Source organism: Chiroxiphia lanceolata, chromosome 7, assembly GCF_009829145.1.
Source record: "Chiroxiphia lanceolata isolate bChiLan1 chromosome 7, bChiLan1.pri, whole genome shotgun sequence".
Lineage (NCBI taxonomy): Eukaryota > Metazoa > Chordata > Aves > Passeriformes > Pipridae > Chiroxiphia > Chiroxiphia lanceolata.
Genome location: NC_045643.1, coordinates 4,556,620 through 4,567,630, shown reverse-complemented (window position 1 = coordinate 4,567,630; position 11,011 = coordinate 4,556,620).

Genomic DNA, 11,011 nt, shown 5'->3' with positions numbered 1-11,011 from the left:
ATTTCTTATTATATTCACTCCCCTCTTTTCCGTCTCAATTTTTGTGCTTCCATTACAGGGAAGGTCAAAAATGCCTCTGCCTGCAGGCCTGCTTTGTTAAACTTCAGATGTTCTCCAGATGTTCAGCAAGGGGGGGTTATGTAACAACAACACAATTTGGGCCACATTTCTCTGTTTTCCTCTGACTAAATGCTCCTCATTTGAGGCAACGCTGATTCACAGCCCTTCATGGGAAGGTGATGGCTGGGGAAGGAGATCACTGAGGCCACTTTACCAGTGTGGTAGGACTCCTAAAACGCATACCCAGATCATCTGGAATGATTTTGAACTATGTATTTAAGAGCCTTTCTTGTGCCTACGATTATCCCAAGAGCAGAGGTCCATTGCCTTGCCTCTCATAGCTGTGACAGCCAAATAACTGTGTTCAAATGGCTCTTGCTCTCCTGTGGTTTGGGGGTTGCTTTAAGCTCTTATTCCCAAGTGTGTTTCAGTTTACACTTTGCATTATTTTGTCTAATTGCATGGCTTTTCCCCTTAAAAGAAGTAATATTGTATAAGGAGAAAGAATTGTGGTGTACATAAGCTTATGGACAAGCAGCAGAGGAAAGACTGTAACCTATTAAGAAATACAGAAATATGGGGTTGACACACAGAATTAATTCTGAGCAAACTTGAGACAGTGAAGGAAGACCATTCTCCCCCTGCCCCCACCACACACTGTCATCATCATCCTCCTTCTCCAGGGAAAGGATTTAGCAAGCTGATGGCCTCCCATAATGGTTCACGGGACGAGGGAGCATCACCAAAGCATGGTGCAGCTCTGGGAGACTTGCGAGTTTTAGTTTTTGCTAATTCCCATCCATAATTTGATCATTTAGATTCTAGGAACCTATATAACAAGATTAAATAAGTTGTCATGGTCTGACCAGGATGAGAAGACTTTAATTAGACAAACAATTAATTTTTTCTATCTACCCTTAACATGGCTTCTTGGTTGTGCATAGCTAAGCCCATGGGCAAACAATGCTCTACCAGGGTCTTGCCCCTCAAAATTTCTCCTCACTATCTATTGGGAGTTCAGGCTGGGTCCACAGGGTCTGTTTTCCGTGGTTTTCCACAGAAAGCATATATTGCATCAGCCCAGCCTCTGGGACCTGTAGCAGCAGAGAGATCTGGAGGACATATGGCAGGAGGGTGAGCCAGCTGGGCCAGCAGTTGCCTCACAAGAAGGTGAGATGTACTTCTGAACACAGTAATGGGTACTGTTTAATTTCTATTTCTTTACCTTTCCTGTTTCTTTTAGTTTCTTATGGATGTGGTCATCCCTGTCACATGTGGTGACTACAGAGGTGCTCACAGGAGCACCCTGAGGCAATGATATGGTCCTTCCAGTGAGAACTGGGAATGCACAGAGTGACTTATCGCCCTGAAATACTGCTGCAACCCTTCCTCCTGCCCTTGGCCTCACCAGAGTAGCGCTCCCAGTCCCATCCATCACTGCAGACACCAGGAGGAAACACTTCCCAGCTTTGTCATCCCTGTGTAAATTTTGGAGTACAACATCCAAGCTGCTGAACCAAAAAGAAACGCAGCTGGGGCATCTCTTCTCGATGGTAATATATTAAAAAGGGAAAAGAGAAAGAAATAGCAGAAGCTGGAGGCAAAGCAGACATTTCCTACCCCTTACCTCATGCATTTGGAGAAATTTTTTTTTCTTTTTTTCTTCGCTTCTGGTTATGGCACCTTATAAAATCATAGAATGGTTTAGGTTGGAAGGGACCTTAAAGATCATTTTGCTCCACCCCCTGCCATGGGCAGGGACACCTTCCACTTAGACCAGGTTGCTCCAAGCCCCATCCAACCTGGACAGGAATGGGGCATCAACAACTCTTCTTCTTCTTTGTTCTGGGTGCCTCCAAAGGTCTTGAGAGATAAACTGTTTCTTGAGAAGAATTTTCTAGTGGAGAAAAAACATGCAAGAAGCTTTGGGGGCCATCTATTGTTGCAACGTCATCTGATTCGACTGCACAAAGCCGTAGCAGTCCTAGTACAACCACAGACTTCAGCCCCTGCCTAAAACCTTTTATTTTTTTTTTCACAATCTGTTGGCCACATAAAAGATGCTGCCTCATCAAACTCAGGTTTCTTTAGTCACTGAAGCACTAAGAATAAGGAATGACGATGTCATTAAGCCCATTTTCTACCTTAAAGGTATATTTTACCCCACACGAGAGATCACGTTCCTCCTTCCCTTACAGAGTCATTTATCAGCTGAGATGTCTTACTCGTGTTTTCTTTTTTCTCCCATGACCTGAAGACCCAGTTCTTGTTCACAGGGTCAGAAGTCTGTGGGAGCACTCCAAGGTAATGGTAAAAAGTCCAGAGGCCTGTTCCCAGCCATAGTACCTATGGAGAAGGTCCTCATAGCAGACAGGCTCACCACAGCAGCAATCTGGAAAAACTCCAAATTTGTAAGGGGTCTGAGGGCAGTGGAGGTCCCCTTACTCCTTGGTTCTGGGTGTGTTTGGGGATGGTTTGGTATGTCATCAGACAGCCTGTATGGCCAGCCCTTCTTTTCTCTTAGTTACACAATTATTATTTAATTTTGAGACCTCTACCCACCATGAAGGTATTGTAGGGACATGGCAAAGCCATTCTGTGGGGCAGATTAATAACCCAAACCAGACTTCTGGCAAGAGAACCTGGAGACATTTGCTTTGAACAGTTGTTCTCAAGACTAGGAAAGGATTAAGGCACAGATTGTCTGTACACAGGCAGCTTTGAAACAAACTTTGAGGAAGGCAACCCCTGCTTTACTTGTGGATCAGTAGGATACAGTTGGAGTTATCCTCCAGCTTATACCAGCCAGCAGCAAATACTTTTTGAAGCTGAAATTTGAAATCTGACCTGTTATCCTGGAAAATATGAGCTTCAGAGAGCTCCCAGCCACAGAGGTGAGGTCAGGGGATACTTGACAAGAGGAAATAAATAGCATCCTTCCGCAGAATCAAGCTGAGGCAGAGAGACAGCCTGCCAAGCCTCATGGTACCCACATCCCTCAGATGTGCACTGTGATGTGCCCTTCCTGGAAGAGATTGGAGCAACCTGACCTGTGGAAGTTCCTGATCTCAGGAACTGCATGAACTTTAAGGTCTCTTCCAACTCAAACCATTCTGCGATTCCATGAAAAGCCAGTCCTTTCTCAGGATGATCTCAGGATCAGCCCTGCACCTGCTTAATTTTTTCCTTTTGATGAGGATGCTCCCTCTTGACTGCCAGACTGAAAATCACTAGAAGTAGGTGGCTTCATTGTTAGTCCCTCCTTGCCCCATGCATGGGGGTGTAGTGGTTCTTTTATGTTCTTCCAGCTATCCAGAAACAAGCTTTTCTTGTGTTAGGACTGGGGGGATTAACACCTGTAGGCGTAATAAACCTCGGATGCTGGTGTACACCAGAAAGGGAATTCTGCCCTTCATTCTGCATTTCATGTCAGAAATGCATCTCTTGCAGTCAGACTGAACCAAATCACACAGCAGGTGCCCAGCCCAGCTGCATGACCCCATACTGCATTGAAGGCATGTCAAGGCCAGCTTTTGCAGCCAAGGTCCTTGGAGGGCAGCCAGCAGTTTCAAGACCTGTCCTACAATATATATTTGCAATCTATAAAAGATCCCTTCACCTCTGATGCTACTGCCCTGGTCCTGGCCTGAGGCAGCTGCTGGGGAGAGGAAGTGGAAGGACAGGCTGCAGGCAGTGTGGGTCTTAGCACCCCATCTTGGAAGCAGGCTTTGCCACATGGCACAAACCTGGTGTAATGAGACCTTAAAGACCCTTAAACATGATTCTAAGGTTGCCCCTGAAGTTTTCCTCTGTCTCTCTTCTCTTCTGTCCCAACAATCAAATCCCATTCCCCTCAACTAGCATTTCTTGTGGTTTAAGAGAAAGCAAGCAGGGCAGGAACAAGCAGGAATAACCTAGATCCCACAGTTTTTCACTGCTTCAAAGGCATGGGGAAAAGGCATATCTGCCTGGATGGTGTTTCATTCCTGGCTCAGCTCTAGAAAGCAGTTCAAACCTTCATAAACATGGATATTAACTCAAAGCACTTGCCTATAGCTTCTGAAATCCTTGCAAATCCCTCTCTTGCCCTAAAAGAATCCAAACCCTCAGGAGCCACAAAGTGTTTGCTCCTTCATCTGAGTCGTGTTTATTTATGCATAAATGGGAAATTCAGCATGGATTATTTCTCTGGATTTCTGGTAATAAAATTACCCCTTCATATAAAATTATGTTTTGGTTAATGTGAGAGCTAAACACAGTTACATATGGTATTTGCCACGGGACTTGAAGTATTTGAGATTTTTCAAAGGCAGCTTGTAAAGCCAGAATGCTGCTTTTCTAGGGCAAGCCTATCCCAGATAAATCCCAGGCCATGAGCAGCAGACTGCAGTTTTTTCTGGCTCCAAGAGCCGAGTGGGGAAGCACTGGGCACGTACCAAACAAGACACAGCCGAGGGCGGCTGGATGAGTCCCATCTGGAGCTCCACAGCTCCTTTTGAAAAGTGTGTCAAAAGGGGTCTGGCATGCAGGGGAAATGAGAACATGTGGCAGATTACTGTGCCTGAAACTGGCTGTCCCAACAGCAGCCTGGGATGTGACTCAAGGCGCCACAGCGTCCTGCTGGAAGTGCCTTTTTACTGCTAGGCAGGAACAGACTGGCCTTGCACAGATTTCCTTCTGCACCATCCCTGGTCTCACAGTGACTGGAGAATGTGCAAAGAAGGGCCACCATCAGGAGGATGGTGGAGGGTCTGGAGGGGAAGCCATATGAGGAGCAGCTGAGGGCACTTGGGTCATTTAGCCTGGAGAAGAGGAGACTGAGGGGAGACTCATGGAGGGGCAGGACTGATCTCTTCTCTGTGTGAATGACAGGACCTGAGGGAACAGCTGGAGCTGGGTCAGGGGAGGTTTAGGTTGGATATTAGGAGAAGGCTCTTCCCCCAGAGGGTGGCTGGGCACTGAACAGTCTCTCCAGGGAAGTGGTCACAGCCCCAAGGTTGAAAGAGCTCAAGAAGCATTTGGACAACACTCTCAGGCACAGGGTGGGATTGTTGGGGTGTCCTGTGCAGGGTCAGGAGTTGGACTCGATGATCCTTGCGGGTCTCTTCCAACTCTGGATATTCTGTGATTCTATGACTCTATGATTCTGTCAAACCCAAACTGATTGGCTCTACACCTCATCACCACAAGGGGATTTGGGATTTCCTGAAAATTCAGAGTTCCTTGGTTTCACAGTCTATGTTTTTTGCAGGGCCTGGGAAGCCCCTTATTGATGTAGCAAGACATGGCCAAAAACCACTCTGATGGTAGATGCTCCATGACTGAATGGTGAGTCAATGATGGCATTCCTTATGCAGAATTCAGGCATTGCCACATCCCAGGAGCTGTCTCATATACTTTAAACATGGCGGTTGACAAAGATGTTTGAGTAATATTTCTTTTTTTAATGTCTGACAGGTTATTAGGTAAAGAAAAGAGCTGGAAAAATATTTTGGGAGCTATTTAGTTGGTGACATATTGCAAAACAAAAAATTAAGAGTTTGTCTGAGCCCAAAACTGGAGGAAATGTGGGAAATGAACCTCTATCCCTTCATTCCTGTGTGAAAGAGATTCTGTGAAAACCCTCTTTATAGCAGGGACAAGAGGTGAACATGTCTGAAGTAAAGTTATCCACAACTATCAGAGAGGTCAGAAGGTGACAAACTGGTCCATACAAGTCACGTTTCTCTCCAGTTATAAAGGGGGTCATCGTGGCTGTTTCAGTGGCTCCTTGTGATCCAAGGAGTACACACCACCCTTCAGCTCCTGTAGAGCATTATGTATTAGGAAGAAATATTCAGAAGAACTTCTTTCCTGTGAGGATGGGGAGGCCCTGGCACAGGTTGCCCAGAGAAGCTGTGGCTGCCCCATCCCTGGAAGTATCCAAGGCTAGGTTGGACGGGGCTTGGAGCAACCTGGGCTAGTGGAAGGTGTCCCTTCCCATGGCAGGGGGTGGAACGAGATGATCTTTAAGGTCCCTCCCAACCCAAACCATTCTGAGATGCCATGATTCTATGATTTTTATGCAATGTTTTCATGAACTTGCATAGTTGAATCAAGCCTGTGACCACTTTGCCCCTGGTTTTTTTTTCAGTCCCATGATTTTGATAGCCAAATTAGAAGCACGTGTTCACTGTGCAGTTGCAAAACTGAGACTGAAATGCTCAGTTGACCACAAACACTGGGCTTTTTTGTTGCACTTAAATTAATGACTGCTTGTTCAACACTGGATAGGACACACGTGCTGCATTAAGTAAAAACAAATTTATTACTATGCATATTTTTCCCAGGAAATTTGCATCAAAATGGCCCAAAAAGACCCTTGAATTCTATTAAAACATTTGAAATGTAGTCTTAAATGTTAATCATTCAATGAATAGGAGCCTCATAGGTTTTACTGTACCTTAAGAGAAATTTAGTAATCAAGTGATTTTAATAGGATAAGAGGTAACAGGCATAAACTGAAACACACGAAATTCCACCTGAACACAAGGAAGCACTTTCTTTTCCAGTGAGGATGGTCAGACCCTGGAACTGGTTGCCCAGAGATGATGTGTGACCTCCAGCTATGGAGATACTCAAAACCAGACAGGGCACTGTCCTGTGCAGCCTGTTCTGGCTGGCCCTGCTCAAGCCAGGGGTTTGGACTGGATGGTGCCTGCCAGCCTCAACCATTCAGCAGTGATTCTGCTGGTCCCCATGTCAACAGAGGCAACAGAAAGTCCTCTCTTCAGAGCCCTGGGTTAGTCAGGGTTTCAGAGGAAAGCAGTCTGCAATCCCAAGGCACTCACTACACGAGGTAGAGGAAAATTAAAGAGAGATCTTCTTGCCTCTTGAGCACATCACCTTGGTTCAGAAAGGATTTGGAAAGTGTGGGGTAAGGTTTATAAACTCAGAAATGGTTCCTGACTTCTTATTTCAAGGTAATCCTGCTGGAGTTGGGACCACCCCTGCTTCAGAGCACCCAGAGCCAGGCTTCAGGAGCTGGGCACCCCCTTGACTGCTATCTCCAGTGCCTTTGTGTTTGTCTTTGTGTTTCTGATCACCAAGCTCTACCTGGGGATAGTGGAGCAGTTGCAGGGGGTGGGGGAGGGCATCTGCATGGCTTTTGTCTGTGTGAAAGAGCAGCAGTTACAGAAAGGGCAGAATCTTGTGCCGATTCTGCTGCTTAGTCATCCTGCAGTAACTGCGACTTGGCAGCTGGTCTTACTCCGTTCCTTACAAACGTTTCCATTTATGGCTGGGATTTTTTATTTCCCTTTGCCTCCAATCACCACACAGCTGGAAGGCCTCCAAAAGGGAGAAGCCATGGGTTTACACCAGGAGAAACCAGCTGTGTATATTCATACCTTACATTTCAAGTCAATCTTATAGGAACACACCACCCAGGATGCTCCAGGGATGCATTATGGATCATTCTGGCCAGAAGCAGGTGCTGTGCCTGTCTGGTGGCAGGAGCACAGATGTCATTGTAGTTGTCAATATTTTCCTTGCCCAGGGCCCAGATATGCTGTGAAGGAGAAAGCTGCAGCCATATGACCTGGTTGTCCTTGTGAGCAGCTGGGTGCTGTGCCTGGTCGTGCCAGGGACACTGGAGAAGGGACGGCAACGAGAGCAGATGCCGGAGACCCTCAGGGCTGTGTCCATCCTCTCTCCAGAGCTGTAGCTCCTGAATGCTCCTTTCTGTCCCCTGGGAAGAGAAGATCTGGTCACAGAGACCCAGCATGCGGGATCCAGGTTCCCTCTATGTGTTACAAATGTGCAGGTTTACAATGTGCTCTGCTCTGGCAAGCTGATGGAAAAAAGCATTCCTGGCTTATGAAGAGCTTTAGGGCAGATAAAGCAGAGTCATGACTCAAGCTGGAAAACGGATGTGCCAGCTGCGAGCTTATTGCTGTGGCTAGAGCTGGAGCCTCTGGGAGAACAGCACTAGGATGCTGCCTCCCCCCCCCCCCCATCCTGCTCTCACAACTTGTCTTGTGCCCCTTTCCCATGTCCTGCTCACATGGAGAAGATGGAATAGTCAGCTGAGAACAACCATGCAGGACACTAGATTGATAAAATAACTGATCTTTCATCTCAAGCCAGATTCCAGTAAGGCACTGAAAACCCTGTGCTTTTTGCTCCTGCTCCATGTATTTTTGTGGTAGTTTGGTGTGTGGCTCAGTGAAACCTGGACTGACCAGCCAGAGGTGGCTGCAGATGGACTCCCCTCCCATCCCCTCTCTTTTTAGAGAAAGAGTGCAAAGATGGGAGTACTGACCTGGCAGCCTCCTTTTCATCAGGTCACGGATAATCTCACCGTGTCTGAATTGTTTCCTTTCAACCCTTTGGCTGGGCTCTGGATATTCTGGAGAAACCTGGGATTTCTGGAGGAACCTTCTGAAAACAGAGCATTGGTTTTTCCAGCCAAAAGGGCCTCATCTCTGCCAGAGCTGATTCCTTTACAATTAAAGCATTCAGCTTCTATGAACAGGGAGTCTCCGTGGGAAGAACAAACGTGTTGTTATTACCAGGACCTGCTGAGAAAGTTCTGCCTACAGCTCTTTTATGACAAGGGCTCGAGAAAAAAAGATGGGAGCCATTTAAAACCATTATATCACAGCATAGGATCCCTCACCCCATGTCTCAGGATGCAGAGATGTGAGCTATCCATTTCCCTAGAGCTTGAGTGCTACCCAGTCCTTTCTACACCCATACAGGGAGAAGAAAAGGAGAAGAAGCTCTGAGAGGTGTGAGACCCCACAGCTCTCTCCCCAGCTGAGAAGCTGGACTGGGATAGGTTCTGCTCCAGGAGAAACTTCTGTCACCTGTCCTGATGGTCTGAATATGGGACCTGGATCTGGGACCCTGTCCTGATGGCCTAGATCTGGGACCTTTGTCACCCAGGGATGGAAAGTCCAACTGACAACTTAGGGTGTCCAAGGAGCTGCTGATGGGGCACTAACGGAAGCTCCTGGTTGGAAGGCAGCACTGAAGCTGCCCCTAGAGCTGCTGCAGAAGCAGATGGAGAGAGGGGAGTGACCTCTCATCACCAGAGGGGGACCCCAACACTTGGTATAGGAAAATGGGGATATGCTCCTGTGGTGGCTACCATGGAGCTGGAAGACTGGAGCTGATGGGATGCAGCTGATGGCTCAGGTGAGCAGGCTGCTGGGGCACCTGCTGTCCTGTGCAGGGCAGAAAACCTTGGGGACAAGTGGAGAGATATATGGAGCAGTGGGTCAATCTTGCTGTTTTGAGGGACAGCCCCATGGAGTGACAGGGCACAGAGTGCCACTCAAGTAGTGGATGTGTTCTGGGATATCTGGTCTGCACAGGGAAGGGATGGAGGTTATTACAGTGCAAACCCTGTACAGGGCCTCCATAGGGGCAAGGGGTGCAGATTGTCACCTATGTGTGTTTGAACTTGTGACACCTTCTTAAATTTGGGGTTTTATAGGATGAGGAGGTTATCATGTCCCACCCAAATCGTCTGTGAGGAAAGGTAGCACCTACAGAACATAACTGTTAAGGCTGTGATGATGTTAAAAGACTTTATAATGAACGTATTCAAACCTGTATCAAATGACAGCTCTTAAATACACGTTCTCCTGAAACAGGGACTTTGGGCTGCATGAAAGCAACTCCCATCTCTGGCAACAGACTCTTAAGTCAGCATGATGCTGTTGAAACTGGGGCTGGGGCTGCTAATGGGTGTCAGCAGCTCAGAGGCAGCAAACTCAGGCTGTGATCTTTACTGGCATTTCTGGTTCAGGTCCTCTCTGGTGTGCTCCAGCCAGCAGGCAGGCAGCCCAAGTGGATTTTCTTGGTGGCTGCAGCACATATACTCAAGGCTGCTGGGGGACAAATACAGACCTGGTACCTCCCATGCTCCCACACCTCTTCCCAAAATTTTAAAGAGCAAAACCTCAGACCAGAGGCAAGCTTGCTGTTTGCTCCCAGGGACAATTCAGGACAGAGGCTTTGCCAAAACCAGCTGCTGACTCCTGCTACCAGTCCTCAGTCCTCCCCAAGGAGATGTCTCTCCCCTGCGGTCTCTCAATGGGATCCATGTGTTCTTGATTAGAGGCCTGGAGAACTTAATCATCCCTGGTCTGGGGTTTTCTATCTAACACTCCTACAGCCTTCAATTATCTGGATTCCCCAAAAGGGATGTGGCAGGCTGATTTTCCCACAAGTCTTCCAGTGGCTTCTGTAAGTCCTTCCTTCCCCAATCCCTGTTCCAGCATCACAGAATCAGAGAATATGCCAAGTTGGAATGGACCCACAAGGATCATCCAGTCCAACTCCTGGCCCTGCACAGGACCATCCCCAAGAGTCACACCACATGCCTGAGATTATCATCCAAGCGCTTCTTGAGCTCTGTCAGCCTTGGTGCTGTGCCCACTGTCCCGGGGAGCATGTTCAGTGCCCAACCACTCTCTGGGTGAAGAACCTTTTTCTAATATCCAACCTAAACCTTCCCTGGCACAATTTCAGGCCATTCCCTTGAGTCCTGTCACTGGTAACCACAGAGCAAAGCTCAGTGCCTGCCCCTCCTCTTCCCCTCATGAGGAATTTGCAACTGCAATGAGGTCTCCCCTCAACCTCCTCTTCCTTCATCCTTTCTCACTGTTTGTCCTTGTGTCTCTGCAAGGGTGGGCTCCGCTAGATCATCTCTCAATCACAGATTTACCTTTTATTTCTTTGTGTCTGACAGAGATGTGCTGAGTAGACAGGATGGGATTCTACCTTGTGAGGCGTGCAAAGGTGAGCGGGCTGCTTTCAGGGATGCTCACATTTGCTTGAGCTCATGCACGCTTCAGCTATTAAGCCTCGAAGCTTCTCCTGTGAGCAGGTGAAGCTACCACAATCACTACCACAGTTTTAGGAGAGGCACAAATTATTTATTTCATGATTTCATGGCAGG